Here is a 21,874-nt window from a genome sequence, read left to right as displayed (position 1 = left end):
AACCCTTGATTACACTTAAACAATTGTGCCTAAAATGTTCTGGTGAAGACAATGAGCAAATGCCTCTTGTTCACAAATATAGACTGAGGGTGAATTAGTTCTGATTAGCTCAAATTTAACACAAGTCTACGATATCCTATAAAAGAACTTCACCAGGATACACTTGAGAGGTTTAAACAAAGTCGGTTTCTTCCTCAGAGTAGATCTCGCCCATCACCTTACAATACTGGTGCAACTGAGACTCCTTGCATTCTTTCCCTACATTCTTAACTATGTACTCTAATGTCATATCTAATGACATGCTTCGTGTTCCATTTAGAGGAAGCCTGATGACTCAGAATGTGCTCTCAGCTGCTAAGCACAGGTACCACACACCCCCTCCCTCACACGAATGCAAAGAACAATTTAGATCAAATGAAAATGAGACTAAACATAGGGGCATATTAACAAGCAATAGCGATAATTATCGCTATTGCTTGGTTAGAGACAAAAATTTACCGCTGAGCTGCGGCGATTTTTACCGCAAATAAACCTTGGTATTACCAAGGTTTATCGCAAATGCGATAAAAATCGCCGCAATGCATGAATATCGCTGAAAAGTCCGCGATATTCATGCATTACCGAGCTAATGCTCTTAGCCATGTTATCCACCTCCCATTGGATAACATGGATAAGAACTGCTCAGGGCAGGTGTTAGCTTTTGGAGATATTCGCACTTAGCGCGAATATCTCCAAAAGTTGGTAATAGGAGATAGCGATGTTAGCGACTGTTTTCAGTCGCTAACATCTTGGCACGCCCACTTTGCATGTCTTAGTGATAAATATCACTGACATGCAAAGTGGGGCCCAAGATGGTCGCTATCTCCTACTAGCTGCCGCTAACTGGTGTTAGCGACAGCTAGGTAATAGGGAGATAATTTTATCTCCGCTTTCTTGGCTTTTAAAGCCAAAAAAGCGGAGATAAACCCCCTTGATAATATGCCCCATAGTCTTTTAGATGAGCAGATTTTTTCACAACTCTCTCAGACCTTCTTCTCTCAACATTCTCCTCCTTATCTCCAGATCCAACTTCCTTACCCACACCTTTAGGTAAATCAGTCTTCTTTTTGAATACAGCAACCCTGGTGAGATTCTACATGCTACAGCCTTGAGTTTTTAATGCATTGTTAACAATCTTAATGCCATATATAGGGTTGTAAAACTTCAGACCAACCCCACACATTGCGGGATACTTTATCATTACTAAGTCTCTTACCACACTCTCTATTTTCTTCAATGCTTTTCTCTTATCAAAACGTATTTTGCTGTTCTCCACCCTTGACTCCTCTCCAGTTTGTATGTTACCCTCACCGCAAGTTTTCTGTTTTAATACTTCATATTTGCTCTCCCATGGTGGTACGAAAAAGTGCTGGGTAACCTTCCTCGAAAATCTTCAAAGGGAATGTTTTCAGTAGTGCTCTGGGGTGTGAACCTGTCAGGCGCGGTTCGTCCATTGGGGCGTAGCCCTCCCTGCCCGAAGCCGCCCGCAGCTCCCTCGGCGTTCTTTAGTTAAGACTGTGACAATCATGTCAATGAATCAACATGACGTCAGACTGCCCTGCCTGGTGGTCTGGCGTCATGTTGATTGATTGACCTGATTGTACAGGCGGCAACACAAGTGCGCATGAGTGGGGACGGAGGGTGAATTTTTACCTGTGCCCACTCATGCACACTTGTGTTTTTGCGATGTTGCGCATGCCCATTAGGATGCTGTGGGCGAGAGGGTACCTGTGCCCCTGGCACCAGGATTGGCCAGGGGCGCTGTGAGCCTGTGACGTGTGGGGAGCAGAGCCCAGAGGTGGCGCGGACCGGGACCGGGACCGGCAGCAAGGTAAGAGTGTGTGTTTTTCTTTTTTTTTTTAAGTGTTTGGTGCGAGCGTGCGTGTGTGCATGAATGTTTGGTGGAGAGTGTTGCAAATGGACGTGTTTGTGTGTATGAGTGTGTGAATACATTTCTTTGAGTGTTGTGTACGTGGGTGGGGGGCGGGGGGGCGCTGCCGGCCTGAGTGGCCTGGGGCCCGCACTCGCAAATCAGTTTGCGCCACACCACTTTAAAATGTTACCAGCCGCCCCTGGAACCTGTACATCTCTATTTTTTGGATTACATCTTTCCTTCAGTTCAATGTGTTGAATTTTGCCTTTCCTATCCTTTTGTAGAGCAATTTATTTAACCTTTTGACCATTCCACTGGTTTCTGGGTGATAAAGCGCACATTTGTTTATGCTGGATACCTCTACACCTTTAAGAATCCCTCCATTTCCTTAGACAGAAGCTGAGCACCATTGTTGGTCAGAATAGTTTCTGGAGCCTCCTCTCTAGACATAATTTCATACAGAAACACGATGAGATGTTTGGTATTAATAGCGCTTGTGTCTCGGTGTCCCATTTAACCTCATGCGCGCTAGCGGAATTCCGCTCGCACGCTGAGATTTTTTAAATCGCATGTTACGTGACGAGCTGGGCTCGTCATCAGCGTGTGAGGAGGCTACGCCATGACGAGCCCAGCTCGTCATCAGCGTGGAAGGGGTTAAAGGAAGCCTGAAGAACCAGAAGGTGCTCTGAGCTGCTAAGCACAGGGACCAAAAAATCCTTGAACTCAGAAGTAGCTTCAGACTTTAAATAAATATTGGCCTTCATTACACGAAAGTTACTTTAGGACCTATTGGAAAACAATCATGAAATCAGCTGGGTGGGGGCACGTCTGGTTATGGCCTCTTTGCTGGCTAGCTTTGAATGCATTGAGCGCTCAGAAGGCTAGTATGTGATCAAATGCTAGAACATACAAAAAGTCATCATACATGCACTCTGGCACTTATTTTGTGCTCCTGACATCCATTCACTCACTGATTGATCTTGTTTATCCGTCAACACCAAATATACACCTGAACACAACAAGATAAAGTAAAATAATAAAAAAGTATAAAAATGAAAATGCACTTCTCTAAATTTGTTATCTGAGAACTTTTTTAGCAGTATCTATCATTGTTTTAAATTTACAACATCGCCAACTTGTAGTTGTAAATTAATGGTACACTATGCACAATACTATTCCAAGATGGGTGCTCAGGGTGCCTTTGAATGGTATTATGCTTTGTATTTTGTAGTTGTGCTGATCCAACATGAGCCAACACAATGCTTAAAAATGCAGTTGCCCTCATAGAAAGGTAAAAGGATGATATACAATGGATAATACCATTCTAAGATGGCCGGCTTGTTTAGAATCATGGTGATGTTGCTGTAGCACACTGCAGATTAAATAAGTGGTTAGCAGTGTCCAGGGAGCTGCAGGATGCTGTTAAAAACAAAATAAGAAGGAAAGACATTCAAAGTGAAACAATAATGCAGAAAATTCAAAGAAAAAGGCTAGCCTAACAGTATTGGCACAGAAACATACTCTTTTTTATGCAGATTTGCACGTTATGAGGCAAAGTTCTGTCGCTCAAAGACAATAGAGCCAGTGACTGAAGTGGGCCAACCTATTACCCCATTCTGTATATTGCCATGGACAGAGAAGAATATGAATGACACTTGAACACACCAATGCAGAAGAGGGCTGACCAAAGCTGTACAAGTATGTATTTGTGTGATTTGTATTTATTACAAGAGTGTGTATTATCACTAGATCTGTCTGGCCCTCCGAAGAGGATTATCACAGTGCAACCCCTCGCCTGTGAGATTTGTGAGAGTTGGGTAACCATAACCCTGTCTACTAAGTTAATCTGGGATATATTATGTAACAAAATGCTGGTCTATGGGTATTTATAATTTGCTTGTTACCGTATCCAGAGCGGGCCTGCTGTATTGAGCATACCGTTTCTCACCGAGCACCCAACATACTATCAAGAAATTACAAAAATAAACAAACGTTTGGCTGACCAAAAAATATTTAACCCCTCCTAAGAAGAAATATTAACGAATGACAAGCATTCTCACAGTGCAAAATGTCTACACCACGGGTTGGTTGGTAAGAAGGGATACCCAACAGCAAAATGGTTACCTATAACAGTAATCTATAAGATTCCATGTAACAAAATACTGATATACAGTCTTTAGAACACTATAGTAATAATTTACCCTTAGGAGGACTATTAGCTTTAACTTATGTTACTCACCTTTTCATAATTTTTTGTAAAAAACAGGTGAGACCTATGGCATCTGACATCATGTTTCTCTGTTAATCATCCTTGCCTACAGCCTACATCATTTCCTTGTCACCATCACCAACTCAGGCCTATGATATTGAGCATAACCTTCCCACTAGGCAACCTTCAGACATACCGTGACAAAATTACAAATGTTTTTTTACAATTACAGTTGGCAAAATAATATGCATCCTCTCTCAAATGACCCAAACAGGATTATCACATTCCAATACCTCAACCCCAAGGGTGTGTCATAAGAGATAATCAACACTAAACCACTTGTCTACTATGGGAATCTTTGAAAGTCCATGTAATAAAGTAACAAAACATATATATACTGTATACTTTAAAACAGTGCAATATCCTCAAAACCCTATTACTTTTGACACAGGGGGTTCACAGTAAATAAGCAATGCTTGCTGCCTTTTTCATAGCTTTTTACAGGTAAGACCTAAGGCATCTGAACTAACTTTTCACGATGAGTCAATCAGGTGTATAAGCTTCATCATTGGCTTGTTACCATAACCAGCTCAAGGCTACTACATTGAGCAAAAGCTTTAGCACAAAGTAATCATCAAGCATATAGTCATACAATTATACACCTGTAAAAATTTCCGTTGGAAAAAACATTATACAACCCTTCCTAAAATGGGCTAACAAGGATTACCATAGAGAAAATATTCTACTCATGGCATTTGTCAGAGGAGATAACCAACACCCAAACCCTTGCCTATTACGGTAATCTGTGAGATACCATGTAACAAAATAGCTATATATAGTAGTGTGATAACCTCTTACCAAGTAATTATGGACACTGTTTCTAGTCCTGAAATGCTGGACCTGGTCCTTTTTTCAGGGTTATCCCCAACCTATTGTCTTCCTTTGTGTATTTTTCTGACCTTCTTTTTGTTGGCTTTAGTACTCTAGGCACTTTACCACTACTAATTAGTTATAAAGTGCATATGCTCTCTGCTCTAAAACATGGTATATGTGGTTTCTCCATGATGTACATATTTGATTTACTGATAAGTCCCTAGTACAGTTTTGTGCATGTATACAGGGACTATAAAGCAAATACCACTAGTGGGTCTGCAGCACTGATTGTGCCACCCACATGAGTTGCTTTTCAAACCTGTCTCAGCTCTGCACTGCAAAGCTTGTGTGTGCAGTTGTAAACTGCCATGTCGACCTGGCAAGTTCACCCACATGACATGCCCAAACGTTTCCTTTTACTACATGTAAGTCACCCCTAACGTAGACCCTAGATAGCCCTATGGGCAGGGTGCAATGTATTTAAAAAGTTGGACATGTACTTTTGAGTTTTATATGTCCTGGTAGTGAAAAAACATACATTTGTTTTTCACTACAGCAGGCCCTATCTCTCCCTTAGGTTAGCATTGGAGCTACCTTCGATAACTTCACAAGTACATCTTCCAATTGGGAGCAGATAGAAAAATGGAGTTTGGTGTCTCTGGACTAACAATTTAAAAATACACCTTTTAGTGAAGTTGGTTTTTAAATTACCGGTTTGATAAATGCTACTGTTAGAAAGTTATCCTTTTCTTACTTTAACCACCCTGTCCATCTGCCTGTCCCTAGAACACACGTCTGGTTTGGATGACAGTTGGGCTTTGTGAATTCCCTTTCTGGACAGTCACACTCCAACGGAGCTGAGGTGTACCCTACATATCCTGATGGCCCATCAACTGGCTGAATAGTCTTCCTGAGCCAGAGTAAATAGGGCTGTGCCTGTCCCCACACAAAGTTGCATCCCCCCCCTGTAGTGTGTCTGGAGCAAGGGCACTACAAAGACATTTCTGAGAAGTCTCCCTACTTGAAATACTAAACTGGATATAAGTGCTGGACCTCTGACCTCTGACACCATATACTAGGAACACTTCTTGACTGAGGACATTCTGTCAGGAAGAAGCACTGTTATGCTGCCAGGAGGGACTGCCATTTTTCTGCTTGCTTTGCTGTGTTGACCTGCTGCATCTGTCCTGGAAGTGAGAGGCCTGGACTTTGCTCTCTGGATCCTGCTTTCTAAAGTTTCTCCACGGACTTGAGTTGAGCTTGCAAGATGTAAAAACTATCCACCCTTGAATGTCTATTAGCTTTAACAACTGCTTTTCACAATAAATAAACCTGGTCCTCTGCCTTTCAATAATAAACAACTTTAGTCATTGACCTTGCTCATTGTCTTGTCATCATAATAAACTCTGTAAATTTGTTTTGAACATAAGCTTTCAATATGAGATAACATGTATCAGTGAAACATACATTTCTGTCCTGTCAAATACTGCACTCAAGAAAATGAACATGTGGATTGAGTCTAAGCAAGGCTCCTTAAAACTTTTTTCTGTTGATACCACAAGTTAACAGCTGTGCTATCAAGTCAAATTTAAAAATGTGTGCACATATAAGTAATATACCAGAAAGCTTTCAATGATGCTTATTTCCAACAAACAGCATATTCAGCAATAAGTCTGTCTTCTTGAACCTGTACTGCTGCTACTACAGCCCTGTAGCCCATTCTTTGTTTTTTAGAAAGCTTGCACCTCTGCCCATAATGCACCAGTGTTGTTTGATATTTAAAGATGAGGATAACAGTTCCTCAAAAGGCAAAATGATTTGCATATGAAGAGGGCAATGGTTGAAGGAGCGTTTGTTGCAAGGGGGCAGTGAGCGTAGCGTGCCAGGGGGCACTGCGTGCAATAAGGATTGTTAGAAATGGGGGTCTCTAGTTGGAAATGATTTGCACCTTTGTCCAAATAGGGACACTTGCTTCTAGTAAGGATAAGGGGGATGCACTAAAATAAACCCTGCTCACCCCCTTGGTAGTTTGGCATGAGCAGACAGGTTTATCTCAGAGGCAGCGTGTACAGCATTTGTGAACACATACTGTAACACAGTGAAAACACTACAAATGGACACCACACCAGCTTAGAAAAATAAGTAATCTTTATCTAAACAAGACCAAAGCACAAAATTCCACAAAACAGTATCAAAATTAGGCTATTCAATGGTTAAAATAGTTCAGTTCAATGCAAGTTGTAGATGAGACACTTTTCCAACAAAGTACTTTAGATGCATCACGCAAAGCAAACACAAGGGTCGCCGGGAATGTTGTGCGATGTTCCTTATACTCAGGGGAGTGGATACGTCTGTTCCTTACTGCAGTGCAGGGGAGGTGATGCGTTGCTTCCTTACTGTGTGGGGAGTTGATGCGTCAGTTTCTTACTGCATCCCGCTTACGATGCGACATCATGGCCCCTCGATGCTATGCAACAATTCGGTTTAATGCAGTAAAATGGCAGCTTGCTCTGATGCGACGATCTTGTCCGATGAGTAAACTTTTGCAGCCACATGCCAGGCACTGCGACGAAGTACTCTGTGATGCATCGAGACTCAGTGTAGATGCAGCATGCTCCTTCCCCGGGGTTCGGTGATGCGCCAGGTATCGGTGCGGATTTGACACGCTACTTCATTGCTCCGTCGTGCTTCCAGCTCCCAGCGACAAGAGGTCCTAAACAGCAGCCGGCACCTCTCTGTAGGTTAGAATTCCAAGCAAGGACATTCAGGGAAGCTGGTGGTGAAGTCTTTGTGTCCCTGAGACTTCAGACAGGAGGCAATCTCAATTTCTAGCCCTTGGAGATCTTCCTCAAGAATGACAAAGCAAACAGCAGAGTTATTTTCTCCTTTCCTTGGCAACAAGTTACCACTGCAGACCAACCCCAAACAGCAAACAGCACAGGGGCAGTAATCTTCCTTCAGCTTCTCCGTTTTCTTCTCCGTGGCAAAGGTTCCTCTTCATCTCCCAGAAATTCTGGGGTCCGGGTCCCCATTTTTATATACACATTTCCTTTGTCTCTGAAGGCAGAGAGTGTCTGTACCCAGCCAAAGCCAGTTCTGTCCTCTCTGGTGCAGCTTCCTGGCAGGAGGTGGAGACAGCTTTGTTGAACGCAGAACTGGCCCAGGCAGGTGAAAGGAAATCTCTTCCTCCTATTCTAAATTCAACCCAGGTCCCATTCAGCCGAGCCCTGACTAATCAGACTGCTGGAGCCACATCCCTCGCCCAGCTCCTGTCACTCACAAGCCAGACATGCAATACACTAACCTAGCAGAGGCACACTGGATAGTCAGGCAAGAAAATACCTACTTTCTAAAAGTGATATTTTCAAACACAGAATGTTAAAATCACCCACACTAAATGATGCACCTTAATATTCTGATGAGTTCAGGCATACTAAACGTTATATTCCTATCTTGTTCCCTGGGTCAGTTATGTTTATAAGATGTTATAATCAAACAGCCCATTCTGGCCTATGGGGACAGATAGCTGGGCTTGAGTCAGAGCTGGGTCCGGCTTGCCCAGTGGGGTATAAGATCCTCCACAACCCCAGGCTTAGGGAACGAGGGGGGTGGGGACTGGAGTCATTTTCAAGGAAGAACTGAACATCGCTATGTTAGACATTGACAAAGTATCCTGTGCAGAATTCCTTGGATTCTCAATAAAACATGACTCAGGCCACTGCCTTACCGGCTTGGTATGCTACAGGCCACCAGGGGCCATTAATGCCATGCAACAGCAGGAACTGATTGGTGTTATTAATAACATGACACTTACACATAACAGATTACTAGTGTTGGGCAATTTGAACCTATGGACCAATGGCAAACTATCTCCAAAAAATAGAGAGTTACCCAAGGACCAGAAAGGACTGGGTATCAAGTATTTATCAAAAAGAAATCCTTTCTGTGTATTGATCTTTCCTTTGGTGACCAAAAAGCCTACCCATTCAAATCATTATCAGTGTTATAATTATGGTATTTGCAAAGATATATTCCAATGGCAAACTAGACACAGCTTTCCACAATATCACACAATCCTGTGCCAATTTAGGGCTAAAACAATGGGTAACCACTCCCACACACAGGGAAGGCAACATCTTAGACCTAATCTTCGCAGAAGAGGACCTTGTATCCATGGGAAAAACCCTACCAGTGGGATGGTCACATCACTATTTAGTAACATTCAATGTCCATACTCTGAATAAAGCAAGGCCTAGGGACAAACAGGTCAGAACCTTTATCAGCCGTGACTGGAAAGGACTATTAACAAAAGGGGATAGAGGGGAAGCTCTTTTTCAGCTAGAAGCTCTTTTTAACCCGGTGAATGACATTACAGTGAACTATCGTTCGCTCCGTGAACACGTGACCATGAAACTTGATGAAATTGCCCCTCTGAAAGTAATCAGGAAAAGATGCAACCCTTCCGCACCCTGGTACACGGAAAAACTGAAAAATCAGAAAATCGCCTGTAAAAAGGTGGAAAGACACAGGAGGAGGGACTACACAGAACAGAATAGACTACTCTTGAGGATGTCAATAACAAAATATAAAAAAGAGATTGCAACAGCCAAAGCAGAACACTTTTCAGCCATTATTTTGAAAAGCACAAATAAGTCACAAGTAATTTTTAACATAGTGAGAGAAATGTCCCACCCGAATTGCGCCAGCAGCAACATCAAACCTTCCCAGGAGCTATGCAATGGTCTGGCCTCCTCCTTCCGGGATAAAATCATAAAAATAGTAGAGAGTATGGAGGACTCTCCCACATCCATAGCACAGCACCAGAGCACTGGGGACAGCGGGAAAAAGAGAGAAGGAATGGATAGGCACTCACCACCAAGGGCCATCCTGGACAAATTTGAAATCCCCCCAGAAAAAGAGTTTGCTCAAATTGCCCTCAGTATCTCCTCTGGATCCCCGCTGGATCCTCTATCCCACAAAGTTGTAAAGGAATTCAGGGCTGAATTCTTTCCCTTACTCCGTCAGCTATGTGGTCAATCCCTCTGCACAGGCATTGTTCCGATGGAATGGAAGCAGGCGGTTATTACACCCCTGCTAAAGAAACCAAATCTTGACCCCAGCTGCCACAAGAATTACCGACCCATCTCGCTCCTGCCGTATCCAATTAAGATCACGGGACGGCTGGTCAGTAGGTCCCTCTCCCTCTTCTTGGAGACAAACAACATCCTAGAAGAGGAGCAATTTGGGTTTAGACCAGCCCATGGGACCGAGTCAGCTCTGTTGGTGGTCCTGGACAACCTGCGAATGAGGGTGGACAGGGGTGAATCAGCTATTCTAATTCTGCTGGACCTGTCCACTGCGTTCGACACGGTGAGCCATGACATCCTACTGACAAGGTTGGAAACCTTTGGAGTAAAAGGCACGGCGCTCAACTGGCTGCGCACGTACCTGGCAGACAGATGGCAGGCAGTGGCACTCCCTCCATACCAGTCTGAATTTGCCAAAGTCCCACATGGGGTCCGCCATCAGTCCCATCCTTTTTAATGCCTACATGCAACCCCTGATGGGCATCATCAAGGCTTATGATATTAGCGTAATCAACTACACGGATGACACGCAACTGATTATCTCCCTTAATGGCGCCCATGCAGAATCACTTGAGACCTTCCACACCTGCATGCAGGAAATGGCAACATTTCTAAAAAGAAACTCGCTACAATTTAATAGCCGAAAAACAGAGATCATGCAATGTAAAGTGGGGAGAATTGCCAGAAGCCAGCCTGGAGACTTGTGGTCTTTAGCCTCAGATGGACCACTGACACCAGTAAAAACGGTGTGGAATTTGGGGGTCAGCTTCAACGAGAACTTAAACCTGGAGACCAATGTCAATAAACAGGTGAGCAGCTGCTTCACCCTAATGCGGGACTTCCGAAAGCTGCTGCCTCTTCTTCCAGCACAGACTAGAGCAACTGTAGTCAGGAGCACCAGTCTTAGCCGCCTGGATTACTGCAACACTCTGCTACTGGAATCTCCTGCATATCTGATTTCCAAACTCCAGAGTATCCAGGCGGCAGCAGCTAAACTGGCACTCTCACGAGCCCGCCGATCTTCCACTACATTAGCACTGGCCGACCTACACTGGCTGCCCATGCCTCAGAGGATCCTCTTTAAATCTCTATGTACTGTTTTTAAAGCAGTACACGGTCAGGGTCCTAAACCACTACAAAACAAGTTCCAATGGTATGAGCCCACATGGGCCCTTCGCTCCTTATCCACTAACCTTATCAGAATACCTAGAATCAGGAAAGCAACCCAGGGTAGCAGAGCCTTTAGCATAGCAGCAGCCCACCTCTGGAATAGCCTTCAATTGTGATTAGGAAAACCAGTGAACTGCTGCCTTTCCGCAAAAAGGTCACAACCTGGCTCTTCCCTAAAGTATAACTACCCTACGAGCAATAATGTCATTCCTCCATCCTGCCCCTATGCTGATCACTTCTTAGTTGCACCTTCTTCCAAAGTGCCAGGACGCCTCAGCCAGACTCATCCTCGACATCCCACGAACCATCCACTCCGGATCACCGATCGACCCCTGCCCTCACCATGTCTTCAACAAGGCCGACGCCGTCATCGCACCCCACCTGCGAGACATCATCAACACATCCTTCGACACCGCCACCTTCCCTGAGAGCTGGAAGCACGCCGAACTCAGCGCTCTACTCAAGAAACCTACAGCGGACCCCACCGAACTCAAGAACTACCGCCCCATCTCGCTCCTCCCGTTTCCAGCCAAAGTCATCGAGAAGACCGTCAACAAGCAGATGGCCGCCTTCCTCGAGACGAATGGATCCCTCGACCCCTCACAGTCCGGCTTCCGAGCCAATCACAGCACCGAGACCGCCCTCATCGCCGCCACCGATGACATCCGAGCCCTGATGGACAACGGAGAAACAGCGGCCCTCATCCTCCTAGACCTCTCCGCGGCATTCGACACTGTCTGCCACCGCACCCTAGTACAGCGCCTCAGCGACGTCGGAATCCAGGACAAGGCGCTGGAATGGATCATCTCCTTCCTCGACGGAAGAACACAGAGAGTCTGCCTACCACCGTACAAGTCAGAGGCCTCCGAAGTCATCTGCGGCGTCCCTCAAGGATCCTCTCTGAGCCCCACCCTCTTCAACGTTAACATGAGCCCCCTCGCGGCCATCGCACGCCAACACAACCTTAGCATAATCTCCTACACCGACGACACCCAGCTGATCCTCTCCCTGACCAACGACCCCGCCTCCGCCAGAGCCAACCTGCACGAAGGGATGAAAGAGGTAGCCGAGTGGATGACGACCAGCCGCCTGAAACTGAACTCTGACAAGACGGAGGTCCTCATCCTGGGCTCTTCACCCTCCGCCTGGGACGACTCCTGGTGGCCTCCCGCCCTGGGCACCGCACCCAAACCGACAGACCATGCACGCAACCTGGGCTTCATCCTGGACTCCTCCCTCTCCATGACCAGGCAAGTCAACAACGTCTCCTCGGCGTGCTTCAACATCCTACGCATGCTACGGAAGATCTTCTGGTGGATCCCCACCGAGACCAGGAAGACCGTCACCCAGGCCCTCGTCACCAGCCGACTGGACTACGGCAACGCCCTCTACGCCGGTACCACCGCCAAGCTCCAGAAGAGACTCCAGCGGATCCAGAACGCCTCAGCCAGACTCATCCTCGACATCCCACGAACCAGCCACATCTCCGGACATCTGAGAGACCTTCACTGGCTCCCCGTCAACAAAAGAATCACCTTCCGCCTCCTCACCCACGCACACAAAGCCCTACACGACCAAGGCCTGAGCTACCTCAACAGCCGGATCAACTTCTACGCTCCCAAACGCCACCTCCGATCAGCCAACCACGCCCTCGCCGCAGTCCCCCGCATCCGAAGAGCGACTACAGGAGGAAGGTCCTTCTCCTACCTGGCCGCCAAGACCTGGAACTCCCTCCCGACCGACCTGCGCCTGACCCAAGACCACCTCTCCTTCAGGAAGAAGCTGAAGACCTGGCTGTTCGAGAGTTGTGGTGTGGTGTGGCTCACTGGTTAGAGGCGGCAGACCCGGAAGCAGAGAACGGCCCGGGACCAGGGTTCAATTCCCGACGCGGCAGGGTTGTGAACCAGGGTCAACGGACTTGATAATTCTCGCCTCGGTGCCTACTCTAACCAGGGATCACACTCGGCAACTCTGGGCATTAAGCTTGCCTCATCTCTACAATGGCCCCCCACAGACGCCGGGGATGCTTGGTTTCACCTTGGAGATACCCAGAAGGGACCATATCACAGGGAAAGCCAGGACGGGTTCCCCAGCGGTCTTCAGCGCCAGGACACCCCGAGATGGGGTAACAGTGCGCTTTACAAGTATCATCATTACATCATTACATCCCCCCTCCCCCAGCGCCTTGAGACCCTACGGGTATGTAGCGCGCTCTATAAGTGTCTTTGATTGATTGATTGATAATGTCATTCCTCCATCCTGCCCCTATGCTGATCACTTCTTAGTTGCACCTTCTTCCAAAGTGCCAGGATGCCCATGGGGTTGCAGTGCGCACTATAAATGATATAAATAAATAAATAATAGCCTTGTAATCGTGAAAAACAAAATTGGCTGTAATTCACTATCAGGACATGCCACACACACCAGGACATGTCCTACAGTGGTACCTTGGGCCTACCATAGGTGTGACTAACATGCAGAAAATGGAAGGTTTAGGGACTGGCAAGTGTGTGCACTTGCCAAGTTGACATGGCAGTCCAAGACTGCACACAGGCTCTGCAATGGCAGGCCTGAGCCATATTTTATAAGCTGCTTTTGTGGTTGGCATAATCAGTGCTGCACACCTACAAATGTAAGACATTGTTCTGCATTCTGTCCAGAAGTGTGGCTCACTGGTTAGAGCAGGCAGACCCTGAAGCAGAGGTCAGACCCGGGACCAGGGTTCAATTCCCGACGTGGCAGGGTCTTGAGCTCAAATGTCCATGGACTCGATAATTCTCGCTTAGGTGCCTGACCTAATCATGGGTTCACACTCTGCAACTCTGGGCATTAAGCTTGCTTAATCTCCACAACGGCCCCCCGCGGCGGGATGCCTGGCTTTCACCTTGGGGATGCCCTGTAGGGGCTATCTCACAGGGAAAAACCAGGACGGGTTCCCAAGGCAAGCGCGGAGATACCCCTTCGGGGGTCGATTCTGGCGCTATATAAGAATATAATAATAATAACTGTGTTTTTTGCAATTTTTACCCCGAGTGGGCTGGGTATGCCCAGACCTGAGTCCCAGGCTCTCCACATCACTGGAGTCAAGCTATCCAGGCTTAAGTAGGCTGATGGACAGAAACCGGTCCTTGGATGCTTGATTCAGGTCTGGGAAAGACATGGCTTGGTAGTTCGGGCTGGACTGTTCCCATGAGGCACAGGGTCAGGGCTAATTTTCATATAGCCATTGTCTGACCAAGGGTGGTGTGGAGTGCAAAAAAACGATGGATTTAGGCCCAGATCTTTGTACTGCGGTGAAAGTAAGACGTTGTTCTGCATTCTGTCCATCAACTGTGTTTTTTGCAATTTTCACCCCGAGTGGGCTGGGTATTTTCAGACGTGAGTCCCAGGCTCTCCACATCACTGGAGTCAAGTTATCCAGGCTGAAGAAGGCTGATAGACAGAAACCGGTCCTTGGATGCTTGATTCCGGTCTGGGAAAGACATGGCTTGGTAGTTCGGGCTGGACTGTTCCCATGAGGCACAGGGTCAGGACTGATTTTGCATATAGCCATTGTCTGACCTAGGGTGGTATGGAGTGCAAAAAAACGATGGATTTAGGCCCAGATCTTTGTACTGGGGTGAATGTAAGACATTGTTCTGCATTCTTTCCATCAACTGTGCTTTTTGCAATTTTCACCCGAGTGGGCTGGGTATGCTCAGACGTGAGTCCCAGGCTCTCCACATCACTGGAGTCAAGCTATCCAGGCTGAAGAAGGCTGATAGTCAGAAACCGGTCCTTGGATGCTTGATTCCGGTCTGGGAAAGACATGGTTTGCTAGTTCGGGCTGGACTGTTCCCATGAGGCACAGGGTCAGGGCTGATTTGCATATAGCCATTGTCTGACCTAGGGTGGTGTGGAGTGCAAAAAAATGATGGATTTAGGCCCAGATCTTTGTACTGGGGTGAATGTAAGACATTGTTCTGCATTCTGTCCATCAACTGTGTTTTTTGCAATTTTCACCCAGAGTGGGCTGGGTATGCTCAGACGTGAGTCCCAGGCTCTCCACATCACTGGAGTCAAGCTATCCAGGCTGAAGAAGGCTAATAGCTAGAAACCGGTCCTTAGATGCTTGATTCCGGTCTAGGAAAGACATGGCTTGGTAGTTTGGGCTGGACTGTTCCCATGAGGCACAGGGTCAAGGCTGATTTGCATATAGCCATTGTCTGACCTAGGGTGGCGTGGAGTGCAAAAAAACAATAGATTTAGGCCCAGATCTTTGTACTGGGGTGAATGTAAGACATTGTTCTGCATTCTGTCCATCAACTGTGTTTTTTGCAATTTTCACCCAGAGTGGGCTGGGTATGCCCAGACGTGAGTCCCAGGCTCTCCACATCACTGGAGTCAAGCTATGCAGGCTGAAGAAGGCTGATAGCCAGAAACCGGTCCTTGGATGCTTGATTCCGGTCTAGGAATGACTTGGCTTGGTAGTTCGGGCTGGACTGTTCCCATGAGGCACAGGGTCAAGGCTGATTTGCATATAGCCATTGTCTGACCTAGGGTGGTGTGGAGTGCAAAAAAACGATGGATTTAGGCCCAGATCTTTGTACTGGGGTGAATGTAAGACATTGTTCTGCATTCTATCCATCAACTGTGTTTTTTGCAAACCTGCAAGCAGCATTTAATTTACAGGCCCTGAGCACACATGGTGCACTGTACTAGGTACTGACAAGTAAATCAAATACCCAATCATGTAATCACTAATCCATAGAACAATTTACAATAGAGAATACATGCACTTCAGCACTGAACAGCAGTGACAAAGTGCCCAAAGCATCTAGAACGGTAAAAACAGATGAGGCAACAGCAAAATATGGAAAGGAGACTCACGCCAATGGTGCCAAGTCTAACATGTGTCCCCTCCGGCTGAAATGTGGGTAGAATTACCCACACTCTTGGGAGTACTCTTCACTAAAGGGGAGAAATCTGGACAGACCATCAGCATTAGTGTGTTCTGTACCATGGCGGTGTTCCACCGTAAGTCCATCCCCGGTAGGGAAATGGACCACCTCAACAGTTTTGGATTCTCACCCCTCATCTGCATCAACCATCTGAGGGGCCTGTGGTCTGTCTGAACCATGAAGTAAGTCCAAAACAAGTATGGTCTCAACTTATTCAGTGCCCAGACCACAGAAAATGCCTCATGCTCAATCGTAATCCACCTCTGCTCCCGTGGCAGTAACCTCCTACTAATAAAGGCTACAGGTAGGTCTAGGCCCTCTTCATTCATCTGTGAAAGCACAGCCTCAGCACCATGCTCTGAAGCATCTGTCTGCACAAAGAATTCCATTGGGAAGTTGGGCGCCTGAAGCACGGCGCCGTGCACATTGCAGATTTCAGGGCATAAATAGCTTTCTGGCAGTAGTCAGTCCAGTCCACTTTCTTGGGCTGATTCCTGGAAGTCAGCTCTGTCAAGGTGCAACAATGCTGCCATTCCCCTTGACAAACCTCCTGTAATACCCTGTGAGTCCTAAAAAGGCTATCACCTCTGTCTGGGTCTTGGGGGATCCCAGACAGAATGGTATCAATCTGGGGCTGATGGGGAGCCACATGGCCACTCAACATCTTACTGACCTCATCCTTAATGCGAGATCTTACCCTGTCAGTCACTCTGTAAATATTATGTTTTACTGGAGAATATCCCCAGTGTCCACATCATGGACACACCACTGAGTGACCCCAGGGGTCAGGGAGAACAGGTCAGGAAAGTGTCCCAATAGTTGGCGACAGTCATTCTACTGCTCAGAGGTCAGGGCAGTAGAGAGGCTCATACCATCCACTGACCCATCTTGCTCCTTGGCAGACAAGATGTCAGGAAGAGGCTCAGTCTCCTCTTCCATCCCCCGCATCTGTTGCTAAGAGCCTGCCCACTTTGGACCTTTCCAAGTGGGTCTTCAGGCGGTTCACATGCAGGAGCCGCAAAGGGTTCTTAGGAGACTGCAAGTCCACCAAGTAGGTGACATTACACTTGCTCTCCACCACCTCAAATGGTCCGGTCCACTTATCCTGGAGCACACAAGGCTCCACTAGGCCCATGACCCAAACTTTTTGTGCAGGCTGAAACTCGATCAGAGTGGCAATCTGATCATACCAACGTTTCATTGCTTCCTGGCTGGCTTCCAGATACGCCTGAGTGAGTTGTCTGAAATGCCTAGTCCGATTTCTGAAGGCCAGCATGTAGCTATATACATCCTGGGGAGGTTTACTGGGAGCTTTCTCCCAGCCTTCTTTCACCAAACTCAGAGGTCCTCTTACATGGTGATTATTCAATAGTTCAAAGGGACTGAACCCTAAGGACTTCTGTAGCACCTCTCTGTAAGCAAACAGAAGGCAGGTCAAGAGGGCATCCCACTTATGCCTCATGGTTTCCTCAAGACCCATAAGCATGCCCTTCAGGGTCTCATTGAATCTCCCAACCAGCCCATTACCTTGGGGGTGGTTAGGAGTGGTGAAGTTATGGGTTGCACCGCACTCCTGCCACAGGGACTTCAAATACTTAGTTATGAAGTTGGTAGCACAGTCTGACACCATCTCTCTAGGGAACTCCACACGGGAGAAAATCCCCATCAATGCGTGACCCACCACAGGGGCCATCACAGTCCGGAGAAGAATGGCTTCTGAGTACCGGGTGGCATGGTCCACCAAGGCCAGGAAGAACCTGTTGCCCATGGCTGTCTTGGGATCCAGAGGCCCCACAATGTCAATGCCCACCATTCAAAGGGGGTGCTGACCACAGGGAAAGGCTGGAGAGGAGCCTTGTGCTTCCTCCCACTCTTACCACCTGCCTGGAAAGTCTGACATGTCCTGCAATGAGTATCTAAACTCTTGCGCATTTGGGGCCAATACAAGTGGGTGACAAGCCTTTTAAAGGTCTTGTCTTGCCTCAAATGTCCTTCTAAAGGCACATTATGAGCCAGACCCAGTAGGAAGGCTCTGAAGTGCTGGGGTACCACCAGCACACTGGCTGACCCAGGCTCAGTAACCTTAGGCTCCCTATACAGGAGACCATTCTCCCAGTAAATCCAATGTGATCCAGACTGATCACCTGCTGCCTGGTTTGCAGCCTGTTGCTGCAAACCCACAAGAGAAGGGCACTTCTTCTGCTCCTCACAGAACTGTTCCCTGGAGAGGCCTCCTTCCTGCTGCCAATGGGACAGCTCTGATAGGTCCCCCAGTTCAGCTACTTGTTCCCCTGTAGGTTACATGGCATCCCCCGCAAGGTATACCTCCTCCTGGACTGTGGGAACTTCGGGGGCTGATTTCCCGCTCCCTCTTCTCTTTAAGGCAGGCACCTGGGCCCCTCTTTCAGGCTCCAGGTCCTCTTGAACACCCTTACCGGCTGCCATTGACCGAGTGGTCACACACACCCACTCTGGCGGACCCAACATCTCCTAGTGAGACCTTCTCTATACCTTAGCCCAAAAGGAGCTCTCCAAATCATTGCCTAGCAGACAGTCATCAGGCATTGCTGACCTCACAGCTACTTAGAAGATACATGAGACCACCCCCATTCAAAGTGAACCTGAGCCACCTTTCAGAGGCTCTCTGAATTGTCAGTGGAAATTACAGGGTAGAATGCATTGGGGAACACCTGCTTTTCAGACATAAGCAACTGACAGCTGTCACACTGGCTCAGTTGTCTCTCAGAGCCTCCACCCTATGGCCATTGATGATCACCCACTGCCTTTGCTTCTGTTATCAGGCAGTTGAGTCCTAGGGGCCATCTCACTGTCTCCTAAATAGACTAGGGACATCTCTGCGGAACCCTTCCCACCTTGGGCACCAATCTCCTCCCCCGGGGCTACACTAGCCATCTGCCGGGGCGGTGCACCATTGGGTGCTGCAGTAACCTTGGTGGGACACTTAGGATCCCAGAAGAAGTGGCCCACCTGTCCACAACTAAAACATTTCTTGGGACACCTCTGAACAGGCTTATCTGTCAGGCCCCTGGCCTCTTCTCAGTGGGAGGCAGGGAACCCTTACCTTGGTTCCCTTGGGATTAATTAGGGCCCTTTGTGGAACTCTCTCTGTTTATCCTTGTCCCCCCTACTCTTCTCCTGGGGACTCTGCCTACCTATGGCAAAATCTCCCACATGACCCATGTGGACCCGGGTAACGACCCAGTGGTCCACCTCCATAGCACGCTCTCTGGGTACAGTTAGCTTACTATCAATCAGGTGCTGACGTAGCTCTGGAAATCAATTATTGGACAAGTACTCCCATGCAACCAAATCATAGAGCACCTGAAAATCATTTACTTTGATACCCTCCACCCAACCATCAAATGCTCTGCAAAACAAAGATTAATACTCCAATCAGGTACTAGACTCCAGCTTCTTGCAATTCCTAAATTTCTGCCTATAAAGCTCTGGGATCAACCCATACCTGGAATTAAGGCTTCCTTACTGGGGGCATAGGAATTCTAATCCTCTCTGGGTAGGTCTAACAAGTTGTCCCTCCCATCACTGACAAAACGACCCCACAACCGCGCTCCCCAGTCCTTTTCAGGGATTCTATGGGATGTCATTACTTTTCAAATATACAAAGAGCATTCGACATTGGGAGTTTAATTAATTCGTTCTTTGAGTTTATTTGGATGTACCGACAGACCTAAAAATTTAAGGTAAAATCATTAGATTCTGACTCCGCCCACAAATTCTGCATCTTTTGATGCGTTTCTTTACAAGGTATTTTGATTGGACAAGAGGACCACTCTCTAAAAATATCCCCCTTTTTTCTTTTTATAAACAGTTTCCTGTGGATAGGACTCATCCTGCCCTGAAGAGAGTCCTGTGACTATTACAGTGAGACTCGAAATGCGTCAGCATTTAGTTATTCACTAATTGTGCGAATTGTGCCATCGGCATTCGTCACATTCCTTGTGTTCAGCAATATCCAACTTAAGTAATATTGGAACGGGAACGTTGGGTGGTATTAAATAAGGCTTACCCCCTGGGAAATTAATTTATGTGTCAATCGCAGTTCTTATGTACTGTCCTCTGGCAACTGTTTCAATGATATGTTCATATTGATTTGTTTTTTGAGAGCACATTTGTATTGTATGTTTATTCCTCACACATTAATTGTATATATTGTTTTTCTTTTCCAACAATGATGTATGGTATAATGTAAAGTTGATGATGATCTTTCTCTGGCTTGAAATGTTTAATGTTTTATAATTCAACAAAAAGTAAATGACATAAATGAAGTGTCAGGGTGAACTAATAAATGGTGGTTTACCCTTCTTTATGCATGAATTGTTTTTTCAATCAGTAGCAGAGGCATAGGTAAAATTCCCCTTTCGTATTACTTAAAGGCCCAACCTACCCTCTTTCCCATAGGGCCAAACCCCTCCTTTTCTTTAATTCAAGTGCGGGTTGTTACCCGAGTGGGTAGGGATTGACACAAGGTGTCCTCCTTATCAGGTCATAACAGATTAGTTCTACAGCAGGAGACTCGTCTCCTGTTGAGCATGGCAGAGAAAGATACGCTGTCCTTCACGGAAAGCCATATTCAGAGTTTAATCGAATCCTCTCTATTCTCCAACATAACTTTGAGCACCTCAGCGAAACAGCAAAATGAGGCAAACAAACTAACCTGTCTCCAAAAAAAACACACACTAACTGAACTACACGGCCATTTTTTACTTAAACACCTCAAAGCAGGAACATTCCCCTGGGGGCTCCAGGTTAAAAATATTCCGGTCATGTTTACTGAAGACGCGGATTACAAGAAAGGTTTCAGTCAAATAAACACCAAATGCAGTAGGGACCTAATGGTTCATACCATAGAGACAGCCCAACGCATTTGTAGTCAAGAAGAGAAAGAAATCGAAGAGCTTATTAAGACCATTACAGATAATCAAACTGTAACGGAAGCCAAGATCCTACTAGATAATATCGAAAAGGAAATTCAGCTTTTCAAAGATAATACACTTAATGTAAAAGCAGTACAATTTGAAAGAGATTCCAAATCGTTCAAATTGGAACAGGTCTACCCCTTCCTTAAGGAAGATTTCTATACATCAGAAGAATCGAGGGGGGTACTGACATCATTCCAAGGTATATCAAGGAATAGGTTCCTCACATTCTCCGGTACAACCTCTTCTCACTCGTCGTCGGACTCTAGACAGGACAACTCCAAAAGACAAGGGGCTTCAGCAGCATCTCCTTTTTTAGCCAGAGGCGGACAGTCAAGAGTCTGCTTCAAGCAGCCATGGGAGATGCGAACCCGCAACAAATCCTACAAGAATTAGACAAGTCAACTATAGTTAACCTTTCTAATAGACAACTTACCAAAGATGAAGAAATACTTTTAACCCTGGGCCTCCTAACAAAAGAACGGATTTCACCAAACTTAAATTGGAGGCATTAGATTTTTGTCGAAAAATAAGGTTGAAGGTCTTCTTCGCGGATGCCGAAGTGATGTCAAATCAGGAAAACACAGGATTAAGGGTGAAATCCAGGTTCACTCCGACCCAAAATATCCCGAAACAAGTGATTGCCTTTGAGCAAGCGGTCCTTTCATCCCTTACCAAACTTGAAAAGCAAAAAAGTTTTGTACATAATAACATCAATAAAGGAT

The sequence above is a fragment of the Lissotriton vulgaris genome, chromosome 2_2 (assembly GCF_964263255.1).
Source record: "Lissotriton vulgaris chromosome 2_2, aLisVul1.2, whole genome shotgun sequence".
Taxonomy (NCBI): Eukaryota; Metazoa; Chordata; class Amphibia; order Caudata; family Salamandridae; genus Lissotriton; species Lissotriton vulgaris.
The sequence above is the reverse complement of the archived record's forward strand: the minus strand, read 5'-3'. Positions refer to the sequence as shown.